Raw genomic sequence first — 19750 nt, 5'->3', positions numbered from 1 at the left:
AGAAATACTTTTCAACAAACACATTAAAATAAAATACAGTAAAAAGGATGCAACAAATTTAAAGCCTCTACAGAAACAGTTTAAGTTAAATATTATTTCTGGGACACAGAAGATGAAAGCTTTCCCTGGGAAAGCACATGTGGTGGAGGCTGTAGAGAGGAACCTAGGAATACCGAATCTCTAGAGACTTTGCATCATTACATGCGATGGCACATTTCTCAATGATGTGGACAGAGAGGGCCACACTATGGCTGCCCTATAGTGGAGACAGTAACAACTTTGCTGGTTGTGCTAGGGAAGGCAAGAAGCACTGCCTTGCATTGCCCATTAGGCTAGCAGTCCCAGAGGGGGCCTGCTTCCTGAATATCAGGCATGGCTGAGATGGTTCAACTGCCTACTCTACGTTTTCATAAGTGTAGCAAGATCCACTCCCCTGTAGCCTTCCCCTAGTGTCCCATTATACTTCACATGGGCACAAGGACTCCAGAGAACATAGGGGTGATCTTGCACATTCTGATCATGCCCAGGAAGAGACATAAATTAGCACAAATGATACAATAAAGGGCTATAAAAGGATGACCGAATGACCAAGAATGGCAACAGGGTGTGACACCTCTAGCATTTCAACTCTAAAAAAAAATTAAAAAGGGAATTTCAATAGGAAGTCTGCACTTAGGGTAACATTTTCAAAAATGCCTATGTGATTGGGAGCCTAAGTCCCATTTTCAAAAGTCACTGAAGCACTGAGAAGCTAAGACCTGGTCTACACTGGGGATGTGTGGGGGATCTATCGAAGATACGCAACTTCAGCTACGAGAATAGTACAGCTGAAGTTGACGTATCTTAGATAGAATTAAAATTACTTACTTCGCGTCCTCGCGGCGCACTGCGGCTCCCCCGTCGACTTTGCTTCTGCCTCTCGCTGAGCTGGAGTTCAGGAGTTGACAGGAGAGCGATTGGTGATCGATTTATCGCGTCTACACTACATGCAATAAATCGATCCCCAATAGATAGAAAGCTACCACTGATCCGGCGGGTAGCGTAGACGTACACTAAGTCTCATTGAAAGTCAATGGAACTTAGGCTCCTAAGCCACTAAATCACTTCTGAAATGGGAATTAGGCATTTTTTAAAATGTTACCTCTAATTCTCTGTGGCAACTTTGAAAATCCCAGCCCCAGTCATTAGAAGAATTATAGACAACTCTATAAAATGTGTTGAACAATTTCACATAAATCAAGGTTCTCTTTTTATTAATATTGTAAGGATTGGATGCAGTTTTTGACTCGCATTAGAGAAACCAAACTAACTAGAAGTAGTAAGTATCAGAATAGATGGACTTACACAAAAAAGTGCTAGGTCTTTGGTTCTTCATTGCATTACACTTAGTGTAGCTATTTACACTTGTGCAAAGTAATCATAAAACAGGATCAACACCCACTAAATCATCTCAACCAGCGCCTTATGAAGCTGGGTCTTAAAAACCTCTAAGGATGGAGATTCCTCCCTAGGTAACACATTCCAGTGCTTCACCGCCCTTCTAGTGAAATAATGTTTCCCGATATCCAACCTAGACCTCCCCCACTGCAACTGTTTATGAGAAGCAACTGGAGACCATTGCTTCTTCTTCTGTCATCCACCACTGCTGAGAACAGCCTAGCTCCATCCTCTTTGGAACCCCCCTTTAAGCAGTTGAAGGCTGCTATCAAATCTCCCCTCACTCTTCTCTTCTGTAGACTAAATAACCCCAGTTTCCTCAACCTCTCCTTGTAAGTCATGTGACCCAGCCCCCTGATCATTTTTGTTGCCTCCACCGGACTCTCCAATTTGTTCACATCCCTTCTCTAGTAGAGGGACCAAAACTGGATGTAATACTCTAGATGTGGCCTCACCAGTGCTGAATAGAGGGTAATAATCACTTCCCTCGATCTGCTGGCAATGCTCCTACTAATATAGCCCAATCTAGACAGCTTTCTATCCACCTTATAGTCCATTCATTCATTCCATACTTTTTTAACTCACTGGCAAGAATACTGTGGGAGACTGTACCAAAAGCTTTGCTAAAGTCAAGATATACCACATCCATCGCTTTCCCATATCCACAGTGCAAGTTATCTCATCACAGAAGGCAATCAGGTTGGTCAGGCATGACTTGCCCTTGGTGAATCCATGTTGATTGTTCCAGATCATCTTCCTCTCCTCCAAGTGCTTCAAAATAGATTCCTTGAGGATCTGCTCAATGATTTTTCCAGGGACTGAAGTGAGGCTGACTGCTCTGTAGTTCCCCGGGTTCTTTCTTCTCTTTTTTAAATATGGGCACTATATTTGCCTTTTTCCAATCGTCTGGGACCTCCCCTGATCACCACGAATTTTCAAAAATAATGGCCAATGGCTCTGCAATCACATCAGTCAACTGCCTCAGCACCCTTGGATGCATGAGATCTGGACCCATGGACTTGTGCATGTCCAGCTTTTCTAAAAAGTCCTTTACCTGCTCTTTCACCACTAAGGGCTGCTCACCCCCTCCCTATATTGTGTTGCCCAGTGCAGCAGTCTAGGAGCTGACCTTGTCTGTGAAGATCAAGGCAAAAAAAAGTATTGAGTATTTCAGCTTTTTCCACATCATCGGTCACTATGTTGCCTCACCCATCCAGTAAAGATCCCACACTTTCCCTGACCTTCTTCTTATTGCTAACATACCTGTAGAAACCCTTCTTGTTACCCTTCACATCCCTTGCCAGCTGCAACTCCAATTGTGCTTTGGCCTTCCTGATTACGCCCCGGCATGCTCTAGCAATATTTTTATACTCCTCGCTAGTCATCTGTCCAAATTTCCACTTCTTGTAAGCTTCCTTTTTGAGTTTAAGCTTACTGAAAATTTCACTGTTAAGCCAAGCTGGTTGCCTGCTATATTTGCTATTCTTTCTGCATATTGGGATGGTTTGTTCCTGCACCCTCAATAAGTCTTCTTTAAAATAGAGCCAGCTCTCCTGGATTCCTTGCCCCCTCATATTAGCCTCCCAGGGATCCTGCCCATCAGTTCTCTAATGGAGTTTAAGTCTGCTTTTCTGAAGTCCAGGATCCATATTTTGCTATTCTCCTTTCTTTCTTTTGTCAAGATCCTGAACTCAACCATCTCATGGTCACTGGTGCCTAGGTTGCCACCCACTTCTACTTCCCCTACCAATTCTTCCCTGAGAAGCAGGTCAAAAGGAGCACGGCCTCTAGTCAGTTCCTCCAGCACTTATACAAGGAAGTTGTCCCCAACACTCTCTAAAAACTTTCTGGATTGTCTGTGCATTGCTGTATTGCTCTCCCAGCAGATGGCAGGGTGACTGAAGTCCCCTATTATAACCAGGGCCTGTGATCTGGAAACTTCTGTTACTTGTCCAAAGAAAGCCTCGTCTACCTTATCTGTCTGATCCAGTGGTCTATAATACACACCCACCACAACATCACCCGGCCTTGTTCCTCTCACATCTAAACTTAACCCAAAGACTCTCAACAGGCTTTCCTCCAGTTCCAAACTGGTGCTCTGAGAAATCATACCGCTCTCTTACATACAATGCAACTCCTCCACCTTTCCTCCCATACCTGTTCTTCCTGAACAGTTTATACCCATCCACAACAGTGCTACAGTCATGTGACCTGTCCCACCAAGTTTCTGTTATTCCAATCACATCATAGTTCCTTGACTGTGCCAGGACTTCCAATTCTTCCTGCTTATTTCCCAGGCTTCTTGCTTTCATGTACATGCACCTAAGATAATTAGCCAATTGCCCTAGTTTCTCAGTATGAATCAGGAGGCTTCCCAGTCTTGTACGCTCCTCCTTGCATTCCCTTCCGGAATCCCACTCCCCCACCTACCTCTGGGTTTAAGTCACCATCCCCCGACAAACCTAGTTAAAAGCCCTCCTCACTAGGTTAGCAAGTCTGCCTGTGACAACGCTCTTCCCTCTCTTCGTTTGGTGGATCCCATCTCTTTCTAGCAATATACTCCCAGAATATCCCATATAGGAAGTGTCTGTGTGTTCGGCTAAATATAATATTCATATGGCAATTATTTAGGAAAACAAGTTACCTTATTTGTCTCAGAACAAACATTCTATCCTAAATTGGTAAGACTTTATACTGAAGTCCCATTTAAAATAGTTTATAAAGTGTTAGTAGATAATTCCTAGCTATTTTAATAAATGATTAATCAATTGTTATAATTATTAAATCCCCAAAGTCAACAGGTAGCTTATAACCATGGGTTGTAAACATCTATAACAACATCTTCTAATGAAGTGCATATGACCCCTACTACGAATCTCTCTGATATGCTTATAGCACTTATTCATCATTTATTAACCATTTAGAAACCATTTGTGACTGGAACCTTAATATAAAAAGTGACTGTGAAAACTATTATTTTGATTTAATTGATTTTTAGTGCACATGCACTTAGAAGCAAAATGAAATCAACATATTAAATGTTTAATTTCATCATTTTCAGTAAAGTTATACAATTTCTCTTCCTACCCCAGAATTCACCATTTATAATGTTTAGTGTTTCACTTACCATCATATAGGCCTCTCATTATACCTCCATAATTGCTCTTGCTATAGCACAAAACAAAGGTGCAACAATATTAGAAGTATTGCCAACCTCCCCTCTTTACCTGGGTGAATCTCCTCAAATTAGCAACTGATCCTTCCATAAAATAGCTAGATTTCTTTTTTGAAGTCTTTTACATTATTGATCCTATTAATGACTTCATAAATACCTTTATGAAATCCCAGTGCTAATCAATATCGGGTCCCCAGACAGCAAAGTGATGAGCATGGCACAAAAACAGATTAGGTAGAAATACGGACAGATAACTTCATTTCCAGGCTGGGAAAGAAATTTAGCAGGATACGTGCATGCATCTTGTAAAAATAGGACTTTGTTTCTATCTTTTCATAAAATATGCTTTAACATTTTTCTCTAGTTACTTAATAAATGTACCAAATTGATATATAAACTATATAAATGGGTAACTTCACTCATTACTGAACCGATGACACTTCTTGAGTAGAATACAGCAGTTGCTTAACAGATCACTGCAACGCTGCACAGCCATTTAATAGAGATGGTAAAGAAGCATCTGTTACCCAAATGAAATAGGAATGGGAATGTAGATAGCCACATTGTAATTAATCAAACTGGGATTTGGAACATAGAACTTTGAAATACGCCTAGACTGAAATGTAAGTCCAGGGTTAGTAGAACTCAAATGAGCAGATCCTGGATTTGTTAACCTAGGGCTTGAACATCTACCCTCACTTGTAACTCGAGGCTAGGAATTGTTGAACCCTGGGTCCCAACCTGGGACTCCAGCCTCTACGTTACATTATGTGGGCCCAAGGCCAATCACTCATATCCAGCTTGCCTAGCACCCTACCAAAATGTGGCTACTCTAGCCCTTTGTTCATGATGCAATGTGGGAAAACTTGACTGTTCACCAAACTTGACTGTCCAGAGGACAAAGAAAGTCAGTCCATGGGATCTGGGAATATTTTTGGTGGATTCCCAGAGTCCAATGGGGCTGTGCCTACACTGCAAAGCAATATGGCTTGAATCCTGGGTTAGCACCATTTGTGCATAGATAGAAAGGGGGTTAGGCTTGAACCTGAATTCAGACCCTGGGCTTACACTGCAGTATAGACTTACCCTTAGAGAACATTGCCACAGATGCTTTAATGATGAACAGTATGCCTCTCAGATGTACATCTCATCTGTAAAATGGCCCCTCCAACAGCACAGTAATAGCTAAGACGTTGAGGTCTAATTCTGGGGTATTGGTGTAGGAAAAAAAAAATCTGTACTGAATCACCAGGACCAATTCCTGCAGCCCATAGGCATTCCTTGGGTGTTTCTCACCCTTGTATTTACCTAGCTAGACCCTGCTTAGCTTGTGAGATCTAACAAGACCACAGCCAAGATGACAGGGATACAAGCACAGAGCAAACACCTGCCTTGCATTTTTTATGAGTTTCATTTTCTTTCTACAACAAGGTTTTTGGTTCTTCCTTGAATATATAGTGTCATGGCCAAAATCATGAAAAACCAAAAGCAAATCAGGCAAATTGGACTTCAAAAATGATGGCCTGGTATCCTGAGAATAGCTTCACACCACACTGCAGCAATTTCGCAGGCTTGTACAAAGATCTGCTGCAGATGGTCTAAAATCGAGGGCAATGTACTATGGCCTGATCCTACAAAGGGCTAAACAACTCCTGGAAATCCTGAATGCCCTCAAATCCCAGTCACGTCAATGGGAGTTGAAGCTGCTCAACACCTTGCAGAACTGGACCCAGAATCAGCAAATTACTTAAGCAAGTGCTGAACCCTATGCCTCTTATACAAAGCACTTAAGAATATGTTTAAAATGAAGTATATGCATATGTGCTGCTTTGCTGAACTAGGGCCATAAACATCAGGCTTTATTTGAGAATTCCAAAAGGAGCAAAAGTAAAGCTGCATGTACGATCAATTAGAGCTGGACCCTGCTTCCACTCAAGTCAATGGAAAAACTCGCATACAGAAGGATCAAGGCTTTACTGAACTGATTAAGGATTCAAACTCACAAGCATATGGAGAGTCTTATGTATCTTTTACGGACTATCAACACTACCCCCCCCCCAACTGATAGTAATGAGACGTTTTGCATAAAAACCGGCATGGTCACAAATGAAACCTAACCGTGTTCTATTAAGACAGCCAAGCCAAGGAAGTTGATCTGATTTCTTGTCTTGATCTCAGTCCCAGATGCATCCTGTTACTGAAAAGTTTTTATTTAAAAATATCATTAATTTAAAATGTATAAAGGGATTACAATCTTAATAAAGTTTTATTAACGCCCCCTAGCAAAGCAATTCAAATGAAGTACCATTTTTCACATTTATTAATTTTCAGGCTTAAGGGCTGCTCTCAATTATTCTAGCACAACATCTCTAAACACAGGAGAGGGGAAGCACAAGGGAAACAAATGTGCCACAGGAAGAATCATATATGTGTGTGGGGGGGGAGGGGAGGAGCAGTTAGGAGGACCAGAGGCGATGTTAATGGAGCGAGAAGCTGGATACGAGAACTCATTTAAGAGTTCATATAGTATTCCAATTAAGGTTGTATCAGAATTTGTATCTTGAAGAAAAATGGTGGGAATCTGAGTACTGACTGTTATTTAAGTTTTGTAAAACACCAGAGGTGAAATCCTAGCCCCACATAAGTCAGAGGCAAAGCTCCTACTGACTTGAGTGTGGACAGGATTCCACCCAAGGAAATGAGTATTGGTACCCCAGATACGTGACCCAGAGACCATTTATGCCAGTGGACAGATTCACACTCACTTCAATAGGCTTTGGATTAAGTCTAAATAAATAGAAATGTGTAGGTTTTAGTCCCTCCTTCTGTAATCTGCTAGACCAATACTTATCTGCCTCACAGGGATGATTCTTCTTCTTTTTCCTGGTGAGGGTCGCGGTGGCAGCATGGAGAGTAGGGAGGACAAGACCTCCTTTTTCCCTGCAACAGGTTCCAGCTCCTCCTGGGGGATTCCTCAGCATTCCCAGGTCAGCTGGGAGATATAATCTCTCCAGCATGACCTGGGTCTGCCTCGGGACCTCCACTCAGTGGGATGGGCCTGTAGAGTTCCAACAGAAGCCTCCCAAGGGACATCCTTATCAGGTGCCCGAACCACCTCAGCTGGCTCTTCTTGATCCATGGAGTAGGGGCTCTACTCCGAGGCCCTCTCAAATAGCCAACCTCCTCATCCTGTCTTGGAGAGTAAGCCCAGCCACCCTGCGGAGAAACCTCATTTCCACCGCTTATACCTGTGATCTCATCCTTTCAGTCATTACCCAAAGCTCATGATCACAGGTGAAAATGGGGATGTAGAGAGACCTGTAAACCGAGAGCTGGTTGATCTCATGCTCCTGTTTGCCAACTCTCGTGAACAAGACCCCATGATACGTGAACTCTTCCACTAAGGGCAGCTGCTTCCCACCCCTGGACCTGAGGAGAACAACCTTTCTTCCAGGAGAGAAACATGACTTCTGATTTGGAGGTGCTGATTTTCACTCCAGCCGCTTCACACTCAGCAGAGAAACATTCCTTAACTAACATTTGTAAAGGACTTGGACACACTTGAGTAAAATGTGCAGAACATCTTTAAGATACAGCCTTTCCTATCAATCCACAAAGCTAAAACTCTCGCCCAGGCTCTCATCTCACTTCTCAACTACTGCAGCATCCTTTTCCCTGGCCTTGACAAATGCAATCTTACTCCACTCTTACCCATTCAGAATGCTGCTGCAATGATCATTTTCCTAGTTTATTGCTCTGACCAAGTCACCTCTCTCTTTACATCTCTCCTCTACTACCCCTTCTCTATTGCATTAAACCTAAGTGGCTTCTCTTCACTTCCATGATCCTTCACAGCCTATTGCCACCTTACCTATCACCTCTCATTCACTATTCAGATGTCAACTCCTGCTTCTGATCAGCTCAGGAGGTCAGTCTCCATCACCCACACATTACACTTTCCAACAAGTACCTTTGTGCTGTCTCTCATTCTGCCTCTTGTGTTTGGGAGGACTCCAACATCACAAAACTACTTCAATATCCTCCTTTAAATCTCTCCTTAAAATTTTTATTGTGATGCCTCCAAAAATTGACAAGAGTTTGGCACTGGTGTGCCTAGATAACTGCCTATCACGCTGTCTCATTGTTTCCTTGTACCACTCCCCACATTTGTCTGTCTGTAGCCATCTGTTGTCTCTTGTTTTACACTTAGATTGTAAGCTCTTTGGGGCAAGATCTATCCTTTTGTTTTGTTTTTAAATAGCATCTAACACAGCGTGGCCCTGCTCTATGACTACGGTAATAAAAATGATAAATGAGACAGAACTGGAACTTTAAAGCTGGGTATCTCTGGAACATAAATTAGGCATACAGTGTACAAAGGTATGTGGACAGTTGTTCCTCCTCATTTTGAACATTTGACCCAATATATAGGCTGCTTAGACTATATTAGTACAAGTTATAGAGGTTAACATTATTTTACCTTCCAAGTAAACCATGTTTGTCATTATCACAGAATACTTGTAACAGCATGGCAAGTTAATAAAGAGATCTCCAAGTAGTTGTTTTGTCTTTGTAAGGTAATATACCGTATCTTACATTGTAATTTAAACTTAAAATAATTAACCTAAACTCTGAAAGCACTGTGCTCAGAAAACTTGTAATTGTTGACAGCACTTCAATATCCTTAGTCTTTTTTCATATTACACAGAGCAACAATTGAATAACACAGGAGTCCGCTTGGTTTGGACATATTTCCAGACCTACAATATGTATTGCTTTCACGATTTAAAGTGTAACAAAAGGTGACATCTGGCATGTGAAACTGGAAATTCCCTTGTGTTCTTCTGACATTGAAAAGGACAATGTTTTCATTAAAGAAAACAGCAACCACCTACACATCAGCTTTTTGAAAACCCAATGGGACCAATTAGCTTCACATATTTCTTTTTACATCAGATGTCAAAGTACTAATATTTTAATTCAATTTATATTAGGGTTTTTAGTTTGAATGGCTTGTGCTCAATTTCTATCTGATTGACTATACAGTTCTCTCTTTTCAAAATCAAGCACTGCTTTTTTCTTAGACCATGCACAGTAGCTTTTAAAGCCCCTCTCCTCCTTTTTATAGACTCCAGTTTCTTTAGGGTGTTTATTGGTACAATGTCTAAGTTACAATAAAAGGTTTGCTCAAAAACCACATGGAATCAATTACCTTCATATTTTATTTTCACAAAAAGATGCCAAATTATTATTTCTGTGTAAGTTCCAGCAAACATTTTGTTTTGAAACATCTCCACTAGATTTCTTTCTTATTGACTGTGCAAATCTTTCCTTTCATATTTTCCCTTAGACCATAAAGACTGTTATCTTCTTTCCCTTCCAGACAGAATCAGGTCCTTTCAGAGAGACATGTACTAATATGTAATATAGAGATGGAAATTATTCATTTCAGAAGCTATCTAATAGGTTTTTAAAGCATCATACAGGAGAAGCCTGCCTGGGAAATTTCCCAGAATGTTACATGGCTTCCTGAAATAAGGAAAAAAAGAATGTAAAACAATACCACCCCGCCCAACCCCTTGCATTTATAGGATACAATTTCCAAATGGGACACAGTGAGTATGCCAACAAAAGTGTGTGGGTACCTAATGCACCTTCAAACCCACAAATCTGTGCACACAAAAGGTAAAAAAAATTCTCTCTCTTTTTGCAGAAGAACCCCAGGACACAAGCAGGACATAATTGGGACATAGGCTTTGTTGGCTCTCTGCACACACAGGGAAATTGGCACTCAATCTGTGTGTACCAATGGGTGCACAATTATCCAGCCCGCATACAGGCATTTGGAGGTGGTGGACCTGCTGTGATTCTTAACACAGGTGGTTTGGGATGGGTTTCCTTTGTTTCAATTTACATTTTTATATCAGAAAAGTAGAATGCTTTAAAATAAGGGGTTGGATTCTCTGCTAATGTCTCAAAGTGTATGTCTACACTGCATCTGAGAGGTATGCCTCCCAGCCCAGGTAGGCAGACTCATGCTAGCTCAGTTTGAGCTAGGATGCTAAAAATAGCAGCGTGGACATTGCATCACATGTGGTGGCTTGGGCTAGCCACTCAAGTACAGACCTAGGGGGGCTGAGTGGGTTTGGATTCAGGTGGCCAGCCTGAGCTGCTGCCAGTGCTGCAATGTACACCCTAGGTTCCCTGTAAGCTGCATGGCCGCCTAGCAGCATATTTAGTGCAGCGCATATGCTTAGGGAACCAGCCTGGGAACCTGCCGCGGCAAGTGGGAGGGACGCCCCTCCCCAAGCCTCCACCTAGCCTGGTCCCCAACCTGTCACAGGAGGGGTGCCCATCCCCCAGCCTCAACTCACCCTGCATCCTGGACCTCATAGACTTTACGGTCAGAAGGGACCATTATGATCATCTAATCTGACCTCCTGCACAATGCAGGCCACAGAATCTCACCCATCCACTTCTATAACAAACCCCTAACCTAAATCCGAGTTACTGAAGTCCTCAAATTGTGGTTTGAAGACCCCAAGTTGCAGAGAATCCTCCAGCAAGTGACCTGCCATGGGCCGGCCCCAAGCACGGCTGGATCGGGACCAGGCACAGACACAGGCATGGCTGGGGCGGTGCAGCACGGCACAGCCCCGGAGCACCCTGGGCCGTCCCCAGGTGCAGTTGGAGCAGCCCAGGCAGCCCTCCCCCGGCCTGGACCTGCTGGGTCCAGGGGAGGGGCGTCTATCCTGCAGCCCCAGCGCTCCCGTGGTAGGGATGGGCGCCTCTCTCCCTCAGCCCAGGTGCTGCTGCAGCGACAGCGAACTGGGGGGAGTCCTCCAGTAGCCCTGGAGCACCCTCCTGCACCCCAAACCCCTGATCCTCTGCCCCACCCCAGAGCCTGCACCCCCTGTCCTTCACCCCTCGCACCCAACCCTCTGCCCCAGCCCTGAGCCCCCTCCCACACTCCGAACCCCTTAGCCCCACCCCCACTACCTGAATTTTGTTATGTGCATCAATAGGAAGCTGATGTGTCACACATCACCTCCATACTGTGCACATAATAAAATTCATTCTGCACATGGGTGGGAAAAATTAGAGGGAACCCACTTCTGTTTTAAGTGTGCTAGCTCACGCTGAGCTAGTGCAAGTCTGTCTACCCAGGCTAGGAATCACATCCTCCCATTTGCAGTGTAGACATTACCAACCATCTCCAGCCACTTTGGGTAAGAATCTTCTCTCCTGTGTCAATTGCTCACAATCCCTGGCCATACAATGAAGTGTGCTGGGGGCACGGACATGATGGAGACAGCATCAAAGAGGGGCGGAGTAGCAGCTTTGCTGCACCCAATTCTCCAGCACTAATCTGCACAGGGGCTATATGGCTGTGATGGGATGTACCTACCCTGCACTGGTTCAGCAGGGGTTAACCATACAACGTAGGTCAAGGAAGATATGCCCCATTGCCCCTGCTGGGCTTGCCCCAGCTGGAACTCAGGTATAAATGAGTAGCTCAGCTCAGCATGGCTGGAAGCTGAAGGGAACAGGTGTGTGTTGCAGGCTCCTGCAAAGACTGCTAGATCTCCAAGACACAGAAGCCAGCCGGGCTGAGCTCCAACTAACTCCCAGCCGCCTGCCACTACGAATGGAAGAGAGACAGTGGAAGCCTCAAGATGGCCAGACTCGGAAGGGTAGGAAGTAGCCCAGGGGAACTAGACATTGATCCAGTTGTGGAACTGGGGATGGACTCAGCATGTTTTGCAAGGACCCCTGCTGATCCTGTGATGGATACACCTGCCACAAACAGAGCCTTGGGCGAGTAAGGAGGGCCTGGGTCCCCCTACCCTGGATGCCACCCAGCCCTGAGTGGTGGCCAACTCTCCTCTGGTCACTAGGCTGCGCTGCACTGCCAGGAGGGCAGGTGACACAGACTCTGACCACTAGGTTGTGCTGCCCTGGGAGCCAGGGCTGTTACGGCAATGAGAGAGAGATTAGGCCACTCACGTCCTGAGCCTCTGCCTTAATTTCCCCACAACCTGGTGACTCCCGACTGGGGGTACCTACCCAGTTACAATGGTCTTGAGTTTGGGAGCCACAGTTCCACCCTCTCCAATCTGTCTGACACAGCAGGCCAGAGTGGAGTATTAAAGCTAAAATGTTTACTCATTCACTGTCAATGAAATCCTCATTCATTTGTATTGATTGATAACAGAACATTTATTAAATTAGGCCACAATCCTCCATTAGTATCCAACAGTACACCTATCAATGAGACTCCACATGAGTGCAGGGGCTAGCAGATCCCAGTGCAGCGTTAGGGCTCAGATATCAGCGTAAATATAGAGATAGCCAGATTGAAAGATAACTTTAGAGAGAAAGTGGCCTTATACATAACTAAAGGTGAGATTTTCAAAGATGCTTAGTGCTGGCCTAACTGCTTCATTGCTAAAGCTTTCATTGAAGTTTATGGGAGTAGAGCTAGCCCAATGCTGAGTGCTTTTGAAAATCCCACCCTTCATTGGTCAGGGCATGATCCTGCACCATCTGGGAGGCCACAGGTGTTTTACTGCTAGCTTCTCTCACAACTGCATTGATTCCTTCATAACTGAATGAATATTGTGCAATGTACTTAAACAGAAAACCAACACTTATTATTGTCTGTATAGTAGGCAGGTAACAAGACTTTATTGCAGTAAAAAGGTCTGTAAAAGCCTGTATATGAACTGCGTGAATTAAGACACTTTTGTTCTGTCAGAGTAATATGTATATTTTCTGTACCAAAATTTTTGGTTCAATATCCTTAATGTTACATTAATTTTGTTTCCTGGGAGCTTTTTTATTGCCTCTTCGCAGAATGTGTCTAAAATGCTCTGTGATTAAATGTTATAATGAAATTAAATTATATGTAACAAGAAATCCAATGTTTGTTATTTCCTTACTACTTTCCTAATTACATCAGATATTCTCCTAAACTGTCTGAGAAATGTTTTGCTCTTCTACAACTTCGTTGCATGAGTCTTACCTAAATAAATAAAGTTAAACAAGCAAAACATTTACATCTTTAATAGTGTCAGCCTTTTGAGAACACACTAGTATAACTTGTCTCTCTGAAGGCTAGATTCAGATATAATATAGGGATACCAGAAGGTTTCCTTGGGCATCTGCAAACGCATGTAGGAATCTGAAAGCTGAGGTGTTTATATTGAATCCAGTCCTGAAAAAAAAAGAGATGTTGAAGGTGGTTGAGGGGTCGTCAACTGAATTTAAAATCTCCCCTTTGTATATTATTTACTTATGTATTCAGTGCCATGGTGATTGTCCATTTCCTACAATAAATTATAAATTAGTTTTCCCTATGTTTTTATTACTATGGGAACTCATAATCCCCTGTATTACAATGCTCGGAACCCACACTGGAGTTTCTGTCTGTCACACAGCCTGACCACTTCTCCTTAGCAGCAACACCACTCTGTTCCGTCAATGTAATCACTGTCCCCTGCCTCTGCTGGTATTACCAATTCAGACCCTGACACTCACCAGGCCAAATTCTATGCTGAGTCAATGCCATTGACCCCCATTTAAGATTGCACACAGTATACAAATAGGTGCAGAAATCAGCCTGCTATCTTTAGACTCCAATTCAAGTTTTTCGCATCTCCAACAGTTACACAGGCTTCTTGGCTATTTGAACTAACACTGAAGAATAAAAGATAGATGGGAATCTAACCATCCAAGAGACCAAGCAGTACTGCCAATGCTCAGATATCTGCAAGTCTAAAAAAAAAAAAAAAATCACAGCATAAAGTATTTTATATGTTGCCTTAGGATTCACCTGCAGCTACTAATGAGGACTTTGCTGTGCTAAGAAGCAGACCCTCATGCAGCTGCTTTGCATCTATAAAAACCTTGTTTTGTGTCCCTTTGCATTGCTCAAGAAAACATCTTACCTCTAAAGCAAACATTTTCTGGCAAAGCAGCTAAAAAATAAATACATACAATCATGGAAATTTTGTCCCAGTTTTCCAACAAAAATTTACAACAAAAAATGTGCAACCAACTCTATGAGGTTGTCCAAAAGTGGGGGGTAGGAAGTGGGGAAGATATAATTTTCCTATTTTTCATCAAAAAACATCTTGATCACCATTTTCTGATCAGTGCTATTTAGTTTTCTTGTCAAATCCTGAAATGCTGAGTTGCTGCAGAAGTGGAGAACTACCAATCCAGAAGGAAAGGCAAGATGATAGGTAGAAATCTAACCGCCCAAGAGACCAACTCAAGCAGGAGTGGCGCGAGGGATTTTGGTGCCCTAGGCGGAGGGCCGGCTTGCCGGTCCCGCAGCTCCTGTGGACCTCCCGCAGGCGTTCCTGCTGATGGTCCGCTGGTGGGAGGTCCACCGGAGCAGTCTGCTGCCCTCCCAAATCCTGGCACCCTAGGCAACCACCTAGGTCACCTACATGGAAGCTCCGGCTCTGAACCCAAGGATAGGTGGGTGACAGGGATGTAGGATGTTAGAGGAGGAAGATTATGACAAACAATTACTGGTAGGTAATTTCCTCTTCTCATATGTAGAATCTTCTCCCATTTCACAATGCAAGCTTTGCACTAAATAGGAGTAACAAGCAGTAAGACTCAGAGGAGGAGGACTACACTAATCATCATTATGGATGAATTTTTCTGAGTACAGGGGAGAGAGGTAAAGCATACAGCTATCTAACTGCCCACAGTGATTAAAGGATCTCCCAACTAGGGGCCCCAAGATTATAGAATATCAGGATTGGAAGGGATCTTAGGAGATCATCTGGTCTAACCTGCTGCTCAAAGCAGCATCAATCCCCAGACAGATTTTTGCCTCAGATCCCTAAATAGCCCCCTTAAGGATTGAACTCACAACCCTGAATTTAGCAGGCCAAGGCTGAAACCAAACCACTGAGCTATCCTTCCCCCCATTCAAGGGATGTGAGTAAGAGGAGCTAACATAATCCTGGCCGACTCCAATGTTTAGCCTGACAGACAGATGTAGGTGTGTAAAATCCAGGTTAAATATCTGCAAGAAGGAAGGCAGAGGATAAAGAAAACTCCACGAGCACTGGAAGAGTGAACTGATATAAAACCTGTTCTATCCCAATACATGTGGCAAAAACAGGAATGCCAAGATCTAGGCCAAGCTCAGCCATTCCAGGCTCTGACTATGCAGCAGGTGTAATTTCAAAGTGAAAGGGATATAGAGAAAAATAATAGGCTGTTTTATATGGCAAATTCTCCAGTGAATTAGACACTTAGAACAGCGCAGATCAAAATGAACAAAAATCCTTGAATGTGTAACTGGCTTGTAACGGGACCACAAAGACAAGGGGCACTTAATATATAGCACAGCTAAGTAGAAATCCTTTGCTACACAATATTTAATAAACTAAAAAGAAAGGTATCCAAAAACCATTTCCACACATTGAAGGTGAGCTGGTAAGTAAAGGAGACTAACCAAGGCAAAAAGCCATCATCCCTCTGGAGAAACTCCCTTGTTAACTCAGTGAGAAATTCTCTCTCACAATCATGGTTTCTTGATGGAAAGATCCTCTCCTGAACTGACCTACCCAGAGCAGAGGTTTCCCTGATAGGCAGTCTCACTGGGGGACAATAGTGGGAACAGCTAAAGTAGTTAGAAATCCAGTAGACTTGAGGCTCTACAGAAGGCAGAAGACTGTAGGACCTCCTCTGAAGACCACTCTGAGCAGATGAGAATTGAGCTCTCCAGGTTAGTGAAAGGTAAAGGCAAAGGGCCTCCATCAGTAATCAGACTACCTCAGCTCCATAGTTTCAGTATCTTGCTGACAGCCTCTGCCCTGGAGAGGAAGATGTAAAACCAGCAAGACAAAAATGGATGGGATCCATATCCACTGAAAGCTGCAGTGAACCAGATGTAGGGTATCAGGCTGTGGGTGGTCGGGCCTAGTGGTCAAAATGAAAGTTCAACCTACTGTCAGAGCTAGGTCCAGCAGGGAAGAGTCCAAGAGAAAAGCAATGCTCAATATTGGAGGGACATAAGCTGAATCCCAGAGCCTGGGGGGTAAACCAAGATCGCAGTCAGAAGGTGTAGCTGAAGGGTTAACCAGAGTCACAGTCAGGAGGCGTTGATGAGGGTCCAAAGCCTGTACAGGTACAAGCTGGGGTTGGGACTGGGACTTGAGAAGGAGCAACACTAGGAGAAAGCTGGCCTTGCCCCTGACATCAGAGATGAGGTAAATAAAATGGCAAGAGAAGAGCAAGGTCTACTGGACCTCTAGTGGAAGTTTCTGGAGGTGACATAGGCCTATGGATGAACCCAGAGAGCAGTCCATGCATAAAAGCTGATGGTGCTACCAGAGAATTCCACCACATCCAATTAGTACAGCCCTGAGTAGCTACTTGACATCTTAATTGCCCTTCTCAGAATATCCACCAACAATTTTCTTTCCCAAATAGTGAAGGGCCCACTATGCAGCATTCCAACCTCAGTCTTGCTAAGGCTGTATACAACAGCATCATTATTCATAAGTAGTAGAATCTGCATGTCCTAGGTTAGAGTTGCTCAATCTTTTCAGGTTGTTCAGCCCTTTTAAAGACAAAAATATTCAGGACCCCTTTATATTTACTGTAAAAGTAAGTGGAAAATAATGATTCACTGAGAAAAGTGATATAGTCCTATAGAGTTTGTTTGTGTTTTCAAGAAATTGACAGACAACATCTGACTTTGAAGGGGAAGGGTGTGCAGAGAGTGGGGAAGTGAGATTTTCTTTGCTTTACACTGCGATAAATTTTTCAAAGCATTCTGACCCTCGAGATTGCCCTTCATCACCTGGGGGGTCATTACCACTAGCTGAGAAACTCTCATAAGATAATGTTACTGTAAGAAACTGAACCAAATGAGGACCTGATCCTGTGCAATTGTCATCACAGTGATGTCATATCCTTCCTCAATGTGAAGCCGTGAAGGAATAAGGATGGATGCGGTAACTATTTGCAGAATTCGGTAGAGCATATGAGCTCATTTCCCCTTTTTATGGGTCAGTGGATTGAGCAGAGGCCAGGGAGAAAGGAGATCAGGTTTCCCACCTCTCATACTGATTCATTGTCACAATTTGAGGAAGACATTTAATTCTTTCCAACTTGGGGAATGGGATAAAAATACTTCTCATATCTAGGTGTTGTGAGGCTTCATTAATGTTTGTGATGCTCTTTGTGATCCCTTGATAGAAGCCACTCTACAATGCAAAGTACTATCCTAGCTCATTTTTCTGTATTACTGTTTTTAGAGCAGTTGTCTCCCTTCTTATTTTTTGATTAATTTGCTTCAGGTGTATTATTGGACATTTATGCACATTAAAGTTCATCTCCATTTTATTTCCACCAACCTCTTTAAGCTTGCCAGATCATTCTGCAGTTTCAAGTCAACTGCACTGGAATTTACTGTCCTTCCCAGCCTGATATCACCTGAGGTTTTAATGAATATGACATTTACATTTCCCTCCTTGTCATTCAATATTTAATATATTGAAAGGAACAGGTCCCAAGATGGATTGCTGCATTTTTGCTACTTCACTCCATTTGAAACAGTCTGATTAAAACTTCTCACTGCTTGCAATCTGTCAGCCACTTTTTTTAAAATCCAAACTAAAGAACTCTTATTTATGCAATATTTTTCTAAATTTTCTGTAGGGCAAATTCTGGACCCAAAGAAGTTAGTGGGAAAAATCTCATTGATTTTATTGAGACTAAGATTTGGCCATAGATGATTTGAAAGTTACTTAATGAAGCACTTTTATCTACCCTATGACCTTTGTTCACCACAGAATGTAGTGATTTAAGTCACCAATTTTAATCATGATTTAAATCTTTTTTGTATGTGTCACAACCTGATATCTAGATTGGTTAACCATCTACCTATCGCATCACTGAGGGGGGCCAGGTGTGTAGTCCACCCTTCAATCTTCTAATTATGCACTCTTTTACCACATGTTTGACCATCTGCATCACTGCCCCACAGTCACCTAAGAAGGCTGGGGTAAACCAGATTTCTGCATTGTAGCAGACAGCCTGTTAAGCCTAGTTCAGGATCTGTGCCCCAGGTTGCAAACTGGTGGGTGTAAATTAGGGCTTCTGAAGTTTGTCAGAATGTGTCTCTCTCCCTCCCAGAAGTGTTGTCCCTCTGCAAGAACATAGCTGCCAGCCCTAATATGCCATTGTTCATCCGAGCCTGGCAGTGGGACCACAGCACTGGGCAAGAATGCATGAGTGGCTGCTGCAAAAGGATTTGGTGAAGTTAGATATGGCAAGTCAGCAGGAATTGGAGGTGCACTCTTGTATGTGACACAAAGGAGAGAGATGGGTGAATAGCTCTTGGTATCTCCCAGCAGCGTTCATGGTTTCAGAATGGCTATGACCTTTGCCTTGTGCAGGATTTTTGAGTCAACAGCTCTTGGAATCTTCCAGCAGTTTTCCTAGGGATGGAGTTGTCCTAGAACTATCAGTTAAAGAACTAAAGCAGCCAGCTTTTGGGCCTACATGAAGTAGGGACTCTATATGGACATAATCCAGACCAGAAGCCTTTCCTGTTTTCATAAGTTCTATGGCACACTACAGATCTTTACTGGAAAAAGGAGCCTCAGTTTTGAATCTGCACAGGAGCTGGCCAACTCTATAACGTTAGTTTTGACTACACAGCAGTTTTGACTTACCCAAGTTCTGTGTACGGCTTTGGGGTGGGATGTAACAGCATTTCTGGTGACTGAAAACTCCTTTGTTATGAGGATGGTGTCTCCAGAAAGTCTTTTGATGGTCTGCCAGGCTTTCTGGCTAGAATGATTAGTCCATCTTCGTCAGTGTCTTTCCATTGATTACACCTGGTTTGAACCAGCAGTTAAAGGAGTTCCTTGCTCTTATTAATGGCTTCCTATTTGTTACCACTGAATCTGAACTTCTGGTAGAGCTTACTCTCGTCCGATGACACTGGTCTACAATTTTTGAGAAGCCGTCTGCTTCAGAGATAAAGTGTGGTATTTATTATGTATTTGGATGTGCTGAATTCAAATATGACAATTAAAACAACTGATTGGCTACTGTTTCTAAGATATTTAAGTTTTTACATTTTATGTCTATGTA

General features: G+C 43.1%; 1 protein-coding gene across 2 annotated transcripts in view; it reads right to left on the bottom strand.

Annotated features, from left to right (window-relative positions):
• Window positions 1-19750, bottom strand: part of NOX4 (NADPH oxidase 4) — a 181158-nt gene that overhangs the window by 15770 nt on the left and 145638 nt on the right. The gene's annotated exons all lie outside the window — the stretch shown is intronic.

This window comes from Chelonoidis abingdonii, chromosome 1 (assembly GCF_003597395.2).
Source record: "Chelonoidis abingdonii isolate Lonesome George chromosome 1, CheloAbing_2.0, whole genome shotgun sequence".
Lineage (NCBI taxonomy): Eukaryota > Metazoa > Chordata > Testudines > Testudinidae > Chelonoidis > Chelonoidis abingdonii.
The sequence above is the reverse complement of the archived record's forward strand: the minus strand, read 5'-3'. Positions and strand labels throughout refer to the sequence as shown.